General features: G+C 42.0%; 1 protein-coding gene across 3 annotated transcripts in view; it reads left to right on the top strand.

Annotated features, from left to right (window-relative positions):
• COL27A1 (collagen type XXVII alpha 1 chain) overlaps nucleotides 1–12,015 on the top strand; it is a 752,882-nt gene that overhangs the window by 252,817 nt on the left and 488,050 nt on the right. The window lies entirely within an intron of this gene.

Below are 12,015 nucleotides of genomic sequence, written 5' to 3'. Positions count from 1 at the left end.
CCTTCTTTGGACTATTGTAGCACTTTTTGGCGATTTTACGAGGTAGGAGGCAGCAGCGATGGAGGCAGATCTGTGTGAGAAAACGTGTACACACTGCGAAGAACATAGACACATGGATCAGAATTTATATGACTGCTTCATCTATGGACCAGCATCCTAAGCCTGAAATTATCTGCGGACTCTGAATTATGTCTGAATGAGGACAGAGCTGGAGTACTCAAAGAGAAGAAGATAAAGATATTGTCTTGCTATGGGGTAAAGGTTTTTTTAGCCATCAGTGGCCGCTCAATGGTAAAACGAGAAGAAGCAGTCCAGAAGATGTGGTGGAGGAGAAGATGGAGGCCATGGAGCAGCGACAGCATGCCTGGGCCTTTTGGCACTGGAGGAGAACAAACTAGAGGATAAGTCTGCCATAATGTGCATGTATATTGTACGTACTTGCACATTATACCACTTTGCCCTTGCTTGAGTTTTGTTCCACTTAAAGTATTGGTATGCTGTTAGATTCTGCTTCAGGCAACAAATAATCAGCCAGACAAGGAAATGACCCATGTAAATAGTTTACCTTGCTGGCCTGCTACCAAGAAAGCATCATCTTGCTCCTCTCGACAGCAAGTGAATGACTCCAGGGGAAAGGGTAAGTGGCTTTCCGCAATCCTATGACAGGGATATCTGAAATTGAGGTAAGGTTTGAGGTTAGGGCCTTTTTAATGGAGTATACTTATTGTTACCATTTTTTCACATTGAAATCCCTACACCAAGAGTCTTTCAATGCCAGAGCATTCTGTAACCAGCAATGGATGTATAATTTCATGTTATAGTAAAATCAGAGGGAGAGAAACAGCTTTGGAGCCTTCAGGATTACAGTGCATCTGTCTATATTCAGTAGAGGGTGCATTCTCAATTGCCAAACTACTATGTGGTTGCTAGCAATGTGCCCTCTCTGGGTGATTGTTTTTGAAGAGACGGGTTATTTTAAGAGCAGTAAATGGGTTAACAGACTGTACATTAGGGAATTGGATCATCGATGCTTTCATCTTTTATAAACACAATGTAAAGAAATGTTTTATTCTTACACTATTATGTTCACCTGGATCCAGCCAGCTGGCATTGTGTTTGCATTTCACGTACAAGACTGGAAGGCTGACTGGGTAATCACTTACCTCCGAGCCAGCAGGAAAACGCAGGCCTATTTCTGGATCCTGATTGTATTGGCAGAGACTGATGTAAGGTTTGCCAGAAAGCCATTTCTTCAGCCTAGAAGGAAATAGAGAGTTTAAGCAAAATCAGATGTTGCTGCATACATTGAGCTCGCCTTGTCGAGTAAGCTGGCCAGTAGTAAATGGCACGTGCTGTCCAAGGGGGCTCAGATCAGTACTTATGTCATGTTTTGTTCAAAGCCCCCAACGTTTGTTAGCTTGTGGGTCATGTTATATCATAAAAAGTGCTGTGTGTCTGCGTGCATGTTTTTTGGTAGCATTGCTCCTCCTAACTGCTATTTGAAGTCTTAAAGCCATTACAGTATATAGTAACACCTGAAGGTGCTTTTGTATTTATGCTTGGAGTTAAAGTGAAACACTGTAGTAATTTGTACAATCACAATCATAGCAGAAATTTTAAAGTGGATTCTGAATAATATATATTTTTTCCATGTTCAGTGCAGCATGCTAAATGTTCAGCGTTAAAGAGGAAGTAAACCCTGATGAGTTTACTTCCTCTTTCATTCCCTGCAAAGGTAAAGCATAATGGACTACTATGCATCGCATAGTAGTCCATTATGTGTCACTTGCATGACACAGGAGCCAGCGATGTCACCGCTGTCCCCTGTAGTCCGGCGCATCCATCTTCTCGGTGGGTCTCGCTGTTCCGCCGCTGTCATTCGGGGAAGCCGCGATGACGTCACTCCCACGCGTGACTGCTCCCGTGCGCATGCACGGGAGTGACGTCATCGCGGCTTCGCCGAATGACGGTTGACGGTGCCGCGCTCAGTGCACCTTTATTTTGGCTTTTCAAATGTACAAATGCAGCAGATTTGGATGAAAGGCTGAGCACGGGGAAACGCTTTTTGAAAGATATATAGTTCCCTCGACAAAGAATTGAGCTCTGAAATTAGAAAGCCATTGTATCTAATTTTTAGGGACTCATTAATGACAGGAATAGTACCACTGGATTGGCGCAGGGTCAATGTGATGCCTATATTTAAAAAGGGAACAAAGTCTTTATCAAGTAACTGTAGACCTGTTAGTTTAACTTCTATAGTTGGGAAGATACTGCAGAGATTAATAAAAGACCACATAGACGAGTTCTTGCAGGACAAAATATTTTAAGCAACAGACAGCATGGATTCATGAAAGACAGAAGTTGTCAGACAAACCTGATTTCCTTTTATGAGGAGGTAAATAAAACCTTGGACAGAGGGGTGGCGGTGGATGTGGTATACTTGGATTTTGCAAAAGCATTTGATGCAGTTCCACACACACGGCTCATGTGTAAGGTTAAGTCTACCGGTCTAGAAATATCAGTTTGTAAATGGATAGTAAACTGGCTAAAATACAGAATTCAGAGAGTAGTGGTTAATGTTTCTTACTCTGAATGGTTTAAGGTTATCAGTGGTGTACCCCAAGGTTCTGTGCTGGGACCCTTACTTTTTAATATCTTAATAAATTATATCGGGTCTGGGATCAAAAGTAAAATTTCTGTCTTTACAGATGACACCGAGCTATGCAGTAGAATAACATCCTTACAGGATGTCTCCAATTTACAAGCCGACCTCAATGCTCTGTCTAATTGGGCGACTGTGGAAGATGAGGTTTAATGTTGAGAAATGTAAAGTTATGCACTTGGGGGGCTAAGAATATGCATGCATCATACATGCTAGGGGGAGTACAACTGGGGGAATCCATAGTGGAGAAGGATCTGGGGGTTTTGGTAGATCATAAGCTCAATAATAGCATGCAATGCCAAGCTGCGCTTTCCAAAGTGAGCAAAGTCCTTTCTTGTATTGAGAGAGGTATGGACTCCAGAGAAATATCATTTTGCCCCTGTTCAAATCATTAGTAAGACCTCATCTGGAATATGCAGTTCAGTTTTGGGCACCAGTTCTCAAAAAGGATAATCGGGGAACTGGAGAAAGTGCAAAGAAGGGCAACCAAACTGATAAGAGGCATGGAGGAGCTCAGCTATGAGGAAAGATTAGAGGAACTGAATTTATTCACTCTTGATAAGAGGAAATTAAGGGGGGATATGAGCAACATGTACAAGTATATATAAGGGGTCCATATAGTGAACTTGGTGTTGAGTTATTCACTTTACAGTCAACAAAGAGGACAAGAGAGCACTCGGAAAGGTTTCTTCACAGTAAGAGCTGTGAAAATGTGGAATAGACTCCCTGCAGAGGTGGTTCTGGCCAGCTCAGTAGATTGCTTTAAGAAAGGCCTGGATTATTTCCTAATTGTAGATATTATAACTGGGTACTAACACTTATAGGTAAAGTTGATCCGGGGAAAATCCGATTGCCTCTCGGGGGAACAGGGTGGATTTTTTTCTCTTGCTTTAGCAAATTGGATCATGCTCTGCTGGGGTTTTTCGCCTTCCTCTGGATCAATTGTGGGTATAGAGTTGGGTATATGGGATTGTATGATTTTTTTTTTTTTTTTTTTTTTTTGTGGTTGAACGGGATGGACTTGTGTCTTTTTTCAACCTGACTATGTAACTATGTAAGTAAACCTGTCATTAGTGAAATATGATGGCAGCCATTGCTGATGACAGGTTTCATTAAAAATATTGCTGATATAAAAATTTAGATTTTAACATTTCTTCCCAATTACCTGCATGGCATAGTTGAGGTTAAGGACAGTAGGCTACAATCAGCCATCCGGTCAAGCTCTATGTATTTGCAGAGTGGTGCCAGTCCACCATGTTTTCAGGCTTTGGGAACTAAAGAGGGTGTTCTAAAGTTAATCTCCAGGCTTATCTTGGCTCATATGATGTTAGATGTTACATCCAGGAGGCAGGTTTAGCAGGGAAATAGGTGAACCGAAGGGCTTACAATTAAAATATGCATTCTCCCACTAATAGTATCGCATTCAGGAAGTGCTGATGTTAGTGGGCATTGAAGAGACTGACTATCCAGTGAACAGAGCACAGACAGGGATGACTGGTCATCGTTACAGGACTGTACTTTTCTCAGAGAAGGGCTTTAAGCAACATACAAGAAAAGCTTATCAGTGTGATATTTATAGAGGTCTCATGCTCCATTAGAAAACAATGCTATCTCCTTCTTGCCAGTTTAGATTGGCATAAAAACAAATCACAAGAGAAGCTAAATCGCAGATTGGTAGTTGACATATTATGTACATATTTCAGCTGTGTGTTAAACTATTAGAGTTCTGCTTAAATGTGTTGTTGTAGCCAGCTGGAAGAGACAGTGTTAATGATGTGTAGTTCATTAAGTAATATATATAGGTTGTTGTCCTGCCAAGCTTACAATGTGTTTTTCCTTCTTGCCATCTCAAACTAGTCACTTTGCACTAATAACAGTTGCATTACTTTATTCCCATCTCATTAGACGGTATTCCCTGCTGGCGGAATAATCGCCCACAGAAGATTTATTAAGCTTGCTCTGTATTATTCTAACCTTCCAAAAAGCACAAAAGGGGCATGACCAACAACATCTGTCTGCTTTAATTGGCTGAATTTTATTAGGAGACCAAGAATAAGAGATATTGTGTATGTAACAAAATATTACACACTTTGTTGGTAGAAAATTACAAAGGCAAGAAATCCACAGAAAACAAATTGCCCATTTTTTGAGAATCATTACAGTTACTAGGCATAATATATGCAATAGCATAAATGTATGAAGAATAACTTACAAGCAGCAATCTCACAGGTGGAATCAAAATACATTCCTGCTTAATAAGGCATTGTGTACCGTATTAAGAAAACTTAAGTCATGCAAGTGACATATCGTGCCATATCAGAAAAAGCATTATTCAGGTAATGCTCTAAAAGCAGAGAAGGGTTTAGTAAAGCCCTTTAGGTTGGATTAGTAAAGTAGGATAAAGTAGAGTCAGATTGAGGCGTTGAAAAGACGCTCCATCTAGGCTAAGGTGTGGTGGTAAGAGATTCGCTCTCTGCCTATGTTTTTCTGTGGAGTACCCTGAACATGGACTAAGAAGTCCACATAAGGGAGAATTGTTCCTCTTTATCATTTTTCCTGAGCCAACAGACGTTCCAGGTCTCTGATACGATCCACTTTAATAGCCCAGTCACCAAGGGAGGGCATGCTTGTTGACTTCCAGTGACGGGGGATCACTCTGTGCCGCAGCAATAAAGTGGCGCAGCACATATTTTTTAACTGATTTTAGTATGCCGAGGATTATAGGTAGGAGCGCTACTGCAGGTGAGGGTTGGAGAGATGTCACCATCAGTTTGCAATTAGAGGTGGACCGATATATCGGCCAGCCGATATTTGGCATTTTTTAATTAATCGGCATCCGATTGTGCTGTTAAAAAAGGCAGATGATATATTCAGAGCGACTTGCAAATGACTTCAGTAATTGAAGTCAGTGCAAGTTGCCTGAAGACTTGAGTGAAGCCACTTGTCTCCTCTCTGGGCAGTCTGCCAAGAAAAGATCAAAAAGATACAATGTTTACACTTGAATGAACTCATCTCTGTGTGTAGAGTTCTCAGTTTAACCATTTAAAGACTAAATCTTTTTTGACACTTGATGCTTACAAATAAAAATCCTGTATTTTCTGCTCGAAATTCACTTAGAACCCCCAAAACTTATATATATTTTTTTTAGCAGAGATCCTAGGGAATAAAATAGCGGTTGTTGCAATATTTTATGTCGCACGGTATTTGCGCAGCGGTCTTTCAAACTCAATTTTTTTAGGAAAAAATACACAGATTTAAAAAAAAAAAAAAACAGTAAAGTTAGCCCATTTTTTTTTTCATCCAAAAGTTTTGATTACCTGTTTTTGTGTAAAATATATATATATATATATATATATATATATATATATATAAATATATGTGTGTGTGTGTGTGTGTGTGTGTGTGTGTGTATATATGTATGTATGTATATATATATATATATATATATATATATATATATATATATATATATAATATTTCATTCTAAATTATACATACAAGTGAACTGTTTGGATGTTTGTTTTGTTTAATAAATGTAAGAAATTTTCTGTATCACTTAAGGCTGCTTTCACACTGGAGCGAGCAGGCGTTGACGGTAAAACGCTGCCAGTTTTAGCGGCGCTTTACCGTCATTTTAGCGGGGCACTTATAATCCAGCTAGCGGCCCAGGAAGGGGTTAAATGTGCCCGTCAAGCGCCGCTGCCAAATCGCATTGCAGGTGCTTCGGCAGCGGTGCCCATTCATTTCAATGGGCAGGAGTGGTGGAGGAGCGGTATACACCACTCGAAAGATGCTGCTTGCAGGATTTTTTTTTAATGTCCTGCCAGCGCATCTCCTCAGTGTGAAAGCACTCGGGGCTTCCACACAGACTGCAGGGGAGCCGTTTTGCAGGCACTTTACAGGCGCTATTTTAAAGCGCCTGAAAAACACCCCAGTGGGAAAGGTGTCTGTTAGATTTTATGAGATGAAGGGGAAAAAAAATAAATAATCGGCCTAACATATCGGCCCCAAAAAATCGGCATCATATATCGGCCATCGGCCGTGGCGATTTCTAAATATCGGTATCGGCATCGGCCAGAGAAAAACCCATATCAGTTGACCTCTATTTGCAATACAGATCAATTTATTTTTTTGCCAAAAGTGCCGTACAGGAGAGCAGTCCCACCAGTTATGGAGTAAAGTGCCTCTTGAGGATAAACATCTCCAACACTCGCCCGATAAATTGTCTTATATTTTCAGGGCATCTGTATCATCTGGTTACTTGTTTAAACCCTCTTTCCTGAGATGTGGTCGCTAGCGAGAGCTTGTGTCAGAATGAAGCAGTTTTGCCAATCTATGCATGATATAGGATGTCCCAATTTATATTCCCAAGACCATATGTATGGTGGGAGGTCAGGGGAGGACACGTGGAGTAATATCAAGTAAATTTGTGAGACTACATGGGAGGACGGGCCGGCGTGTGGTAGCATATCTTCACAGCCCGTTTCAGATAGAATATGCGATAGGGAGGGAAAGCTATGGACATATGAAAGGGCTTGTCTCCTCTGGAACCAATGCGTCGGGCAGTGAGGGATTGTTTGGGCTGAGGCATTTGCCATCAAAGATGGGTCCGCACAACTAAGGACTTGGGCAAGTTTCCTACAGTCCTCTTTACGCCAAAGTCCAAACTCCAACTTACTCACGGCTGGTAGAATAAATGCGTAATTAACGTGCAACTCCAGCCAAAACTTTTTTCACAGTTTTAAAGTAAAAAGAGTGAAGAAAAGTTAGTGCCTGTGTCTGGCTTTGCATGGCCACTGGTGTGTACTGGGAGGAAACAGTGCTGATACATCACACGTTTTTTTCATTAAAGCGTTCTCTCCTTTAAAGCATATTATATGATACAGTGCTTGTCCTGGGTCATTTGGCCCCCTGTAACACCTAAAAAACCTGGCTGATCCTGCCAGTTTCTCCCTCTGTAAACTGACCATGGTGTATCATGGCTGCTGAGCCCTTACGCCTATCTGCTCTCCTCTCTGCTCCTGTGTCCTCCTCCCCTCTCCCCTCTCTGTGTGGGAGGCACCCCTCCTCCCTCCTGCTGCTCTCATAACACTAACCTGTATACACCATTAGCAATGCTTCCTATTGCAGTGTCCCCCTCTGTGAATGATTTATAAATATAAATGCTGTAAATACCTAATTTAAGACCCAAGATTGCGTTTTACATGACCAGCCCACTCTCTCCTCCTCCCCAGACTGGCATCTGCAGAGGAATCTCGGCCCCGCCTGCTGCATCTCTCAGAGGAGGAAAGGAGAAAAGCTGGCCAGTCATGTGATCGCAATCTCTGCAGTGAAATTAGGTATTTGCAGGATTTATTTTTATAAATCGCACACGGGGATACTACAATAGGAGGCAGTGATGGTCTATACAGGTTAGAGTAGCTTGCAACCACTTTAAGTTCTGTTCACGCAGCAACGTTGCAGATGCAGTCGTTTGCATTGTTCCTCTGTTCAGAAAGTATTGCAGGTAGCCACACCGAACTGAGCTCATATGGAATAAGGCTTTTTGCCAATGCTTCCCAGCTCAGTTCCAGGGCATCTAGTGTGAACAACCCTAATCCACTTTCTGTGCCCCAATTGGGGTGATTTTAACTCGCTTACCAAAAACGTGGGATGTTAAAGTTGTCACAAGTTTCAGCGGAAGAGCCCTCTCTCAGTGAGAGCGGTTGTTCCCACAGTGCATGAGCGTTGCATCATGGGAGGCAGCATTTGTACTGGGCATTTGCAGGGGCTCTGACAGCAAATACCAGCAACTGGGGAAAGAGTTGGCGGTATTCATAGGATTTTATTTTGCTTTTGCTTTTCTTTTAAAATATATCTAAACTCAGCCATAAAATTATGGTAGCTTACTGATGCTTAGATATGGTGACTGCATTAGTTTTGTTTTTTTAGGCCTTTTTCCATTTATTGTCTCATGGTGATCCTTTTCTAGGGAGACCAGTGCTCATGTATGTACTGTACATATCTATAGAGAAAGGGAGTGTTGCACCCTAGGACAGGAAGTGTGTTAGAACTACAGAATACCTTCCCTCTCATCTTTACATAAAATAAGGCAGAGGAGTTGTGCAGATGACAGAGAGGGCTGTGCAGTCAGCAGAAACAGAGAGAACAAGAAGCTGCCAAGTCACAAGATTTCTTGCAGAATCGACAATATTAAATTTTTTATGCTTGAGTTTAGATATGCTTTAACCACTTAATAACCGGCCCATAGCTGAATGACGGCTATAGGGCAGTTGCTTAACTCTGGGAGAATGTCATATGACGTCCTCCCAGAATTACGTTCTTGCGCGCCCCCCCTGGGGCACTCGAGAGCTCATTGCGGCTGTTTACCACGTGATCGCTCCGTCAAATGACGGAGCGATCACTTGTAAACAAACCAGCGTCATGTCATGACGCCGGTTCCTCCCTCCCCTCTCTGTACCGATCGGTACAGTGAGAGGGGAGAGATCGGTGACAGCAGCGCTGTGGGCTGGATCTGCAGTGTCCACAGCGCCACTCACTGACAATTAACACTGCAGTTCCCTGCCAATACTCTGCAATACCCAGCAATGCCCTGCCAATACCCAGCAATGCCCTGCCAATACTCTGCAATTCCCTGCAATGCCCTGCCAATACTCTGCAATGCCCTGCCAATACTCTGCCAATATTCTGCAATACCCAGCAATGCCCTGCCAATACTCTGCAATACCCAGCAATGCCCTGCCATAAACTGCCATACCCAGCAATACCCAGCCATACTCGGTGATACCCTGCAATACTCAGCCATACTCGGTAATGCCCTGCAATACCCAGTCATGCCCATTGATACTCTGCAATACCCAGCCATACTCGGCCATGCTCAGCCATACTCGGTGATACCCTGCAATACTCAGCCATACTCGGTAATACCCTGCAATACCCAGTCATGCCCATTGATACTCTGCAATATCCAGCCATACTCGGCCATACTCAGCCATACTTGGTGATACCCTGTAATGCTCGGCCATGCTCAGCCATGCTTGGCTGTACTCAACCTCTGTATGTGGCCAGGCTGTGGAAGTCTCAAAAGTGTTTATCGCTGTACTCAGGAGGAGTAGGAGAATCTTTTTTTGGGGTGTCATTTTTGGTATGTACATGCTATGTGTTAGAAATATTGTATAAATGGACAACTTTGTGTTAAAAAACAAAAAAAAAACATTTTAACCACTTCCCGCCCACCGGCTGTCATATGATGTCCTTAACTTTGTGCGGGGATATCTGAATGAAGTAAAATGAACAATAAAAAAAAAAAAAATTTTAAAGGGCCGCTGTCCCCATGTGCTTGCATGCAGAAGCAAACGCATATGCAAGTCCCGCCCACATATGAAAATGGTGTTTAAACCACACATGTGAGGTATCGATGCGAACGTTAGAGCGAGACCAATAATTTTGGCCCTAGGCCTCCTCTGTAACTCAAAATATGTAACCAGTAAAAAAAATTAAATTGTCGCCTATGAGGATTTTTAAGTAGCGACGTTTGACGCCATTCCACGAGCGTGTGACATGTTGGGTATCTATTTACTCGGCGTAACTTCATCTTTCACATTATGCAAAAACATTGGGCTAACCTTACTGTTTTATTTTTTTTAAAGCACAAAACTGTTTTTTTTTTTTTTTTCAAAAAAAACCACGTTCCAAAAATTGCTGCACAAATACCGTGCGAGATAAAAAGTTGCCACGACCACCATTGTATTCTCTAGGGTCTTTGCTAAAAAAATATATATAATGTTTTGGGGTTCTATGTAATTTTCTAGCAAATGATGATTTTTACATGTAGGAGAGAAATGTCAGAATTGGCCTGGGTGATCCAGAACGCCTGATGGTGCTCCCTGCATGTTGGGCCTCTGTATGTGGCCACACTGTGTAAAAGTCTCACACATGGTATCGCCATACTCGGGAGTAATAGCAGAATGTGTTTTGGGATGTAATTTGTGGTATGCATATGCTGTGTGTGAGAAATAACCTAATAATATGACAATTTTGTGAGAGAAAAAAAAGGAAAAAAAAAAAATCTTAAAAAAAAAACTTCAAAAAACTCATCATGCCTCTTACTAAATACCTCGGAATGTATTTTTTCTTTCATAGCACAAAAAATAAAAAACCCAGCGGTGATTAAATACCACCAAAAGAAAGCTCCATTTGTGTGAAAAAAGGGACAAAAATTTCATATGGGTACAGTGTTGCATGACTGAGCAATTGTCATTACAGCACAGCACCGAAAGCTGAAAATTGGTCTGGTTATTAAGGGGGTTTAAGTGCCCAGTGGTCAAGTGGTTAAAGAAAAGAAAGGTGGTAGAGGGGTCTGAAATATAGTTTGGTAAGTGCAAGTATGGAGAGGGTTTTATTTATTTTTCTGTATTGATGTTGGGTGGGGATATGGGATAAAAATGTTAAATGTTTTAGGTGTTTTTTGTTGTATAATGAAAAAACCATGAACATGTAGGTTCATATGAGGAATAATTGAGAATGAAGCTATTTTCATATAAGGTGCATAAGATACATCCGACTTAGTCTTTGTTTTCCAGGGTATAAAGATGGAGTTTCACTTTGTACTTGTTAAAGTATATCTAATGCCATATTTTTTGGAACTTTGAATAGAGTAATGCCCCTTTCACACTGGGGCGGTGCGGGCATCGGCGGTAAAGCGCCGCTATTTTTAGCGCCGCTTTACCGTCGTTTTAGCGGCGGTATGTGGCCGCTAGGGGGGCAGTTTTAAACCCCAATAGCGGCCGAAAAAGGGTTAAAACCGCCTGCAAAACGCTGCGCCAGCGGCGCTTTGCCGGCGGTATAGCCGCGCTGCCCTATTGATTTCAATGGGTAGGAGTGGTGAATACACCGCTTCTTCACCTCTCCAAAGATGCGGCTAGCAGTACTTTTTTCACCGCCTTGCTAGTGCACCGCTCTAGTGTGAAAGGGGCTGGTTTTTACAGGGGCTATTTTTAGCGCTGTAGCGCTTGAAAACCACCTCAGTGTGAAAGGGGCCTAAGAATGAGGGGGAATCTTCAGACCAGTGTCAGTGACAACTGTCTCTAAAAGGATTATCCTACTACTTTGGAAAGATTTCCTCACATTTCCTGCAGTTTTCGAAGACCAGAAATGAGGGGAAATCTGCCCATAAGGGTGTACAGAGTGCTATAAAAAGAAAGTTTTGGCTTTAGATATACAGTGAAACCTTGGATTGCGAGTAATACGGTATATGAGTGTTTCGCAATATGAGCTATTTTTTGGTTTTTAAATCCTGACTTGGTTTGCGAGCAATGTCTCGCAAGTTGAGCAGGATTCAAGCTACTGGGGTG

Source organism: Lithobates pipiens, unplaced genomic scaffold (assembly GCF_037356315.1).
Source record: "Lithobates pipiens isolate NorthernLeopardFrog02 unplaced genomic scaffold, aLitPip1_a1.2 Scaffold_1, whole genome shotgun sequence".
Lineage (NCBI taxonomy): Eukaryota > Metazoa > Chordata > Amphibia > Anura > Ranidae > Lithobates > Lithobates pipiens.
This window is presented reverse-complemented; position numbering and strand designations above follow the sequence as displayed.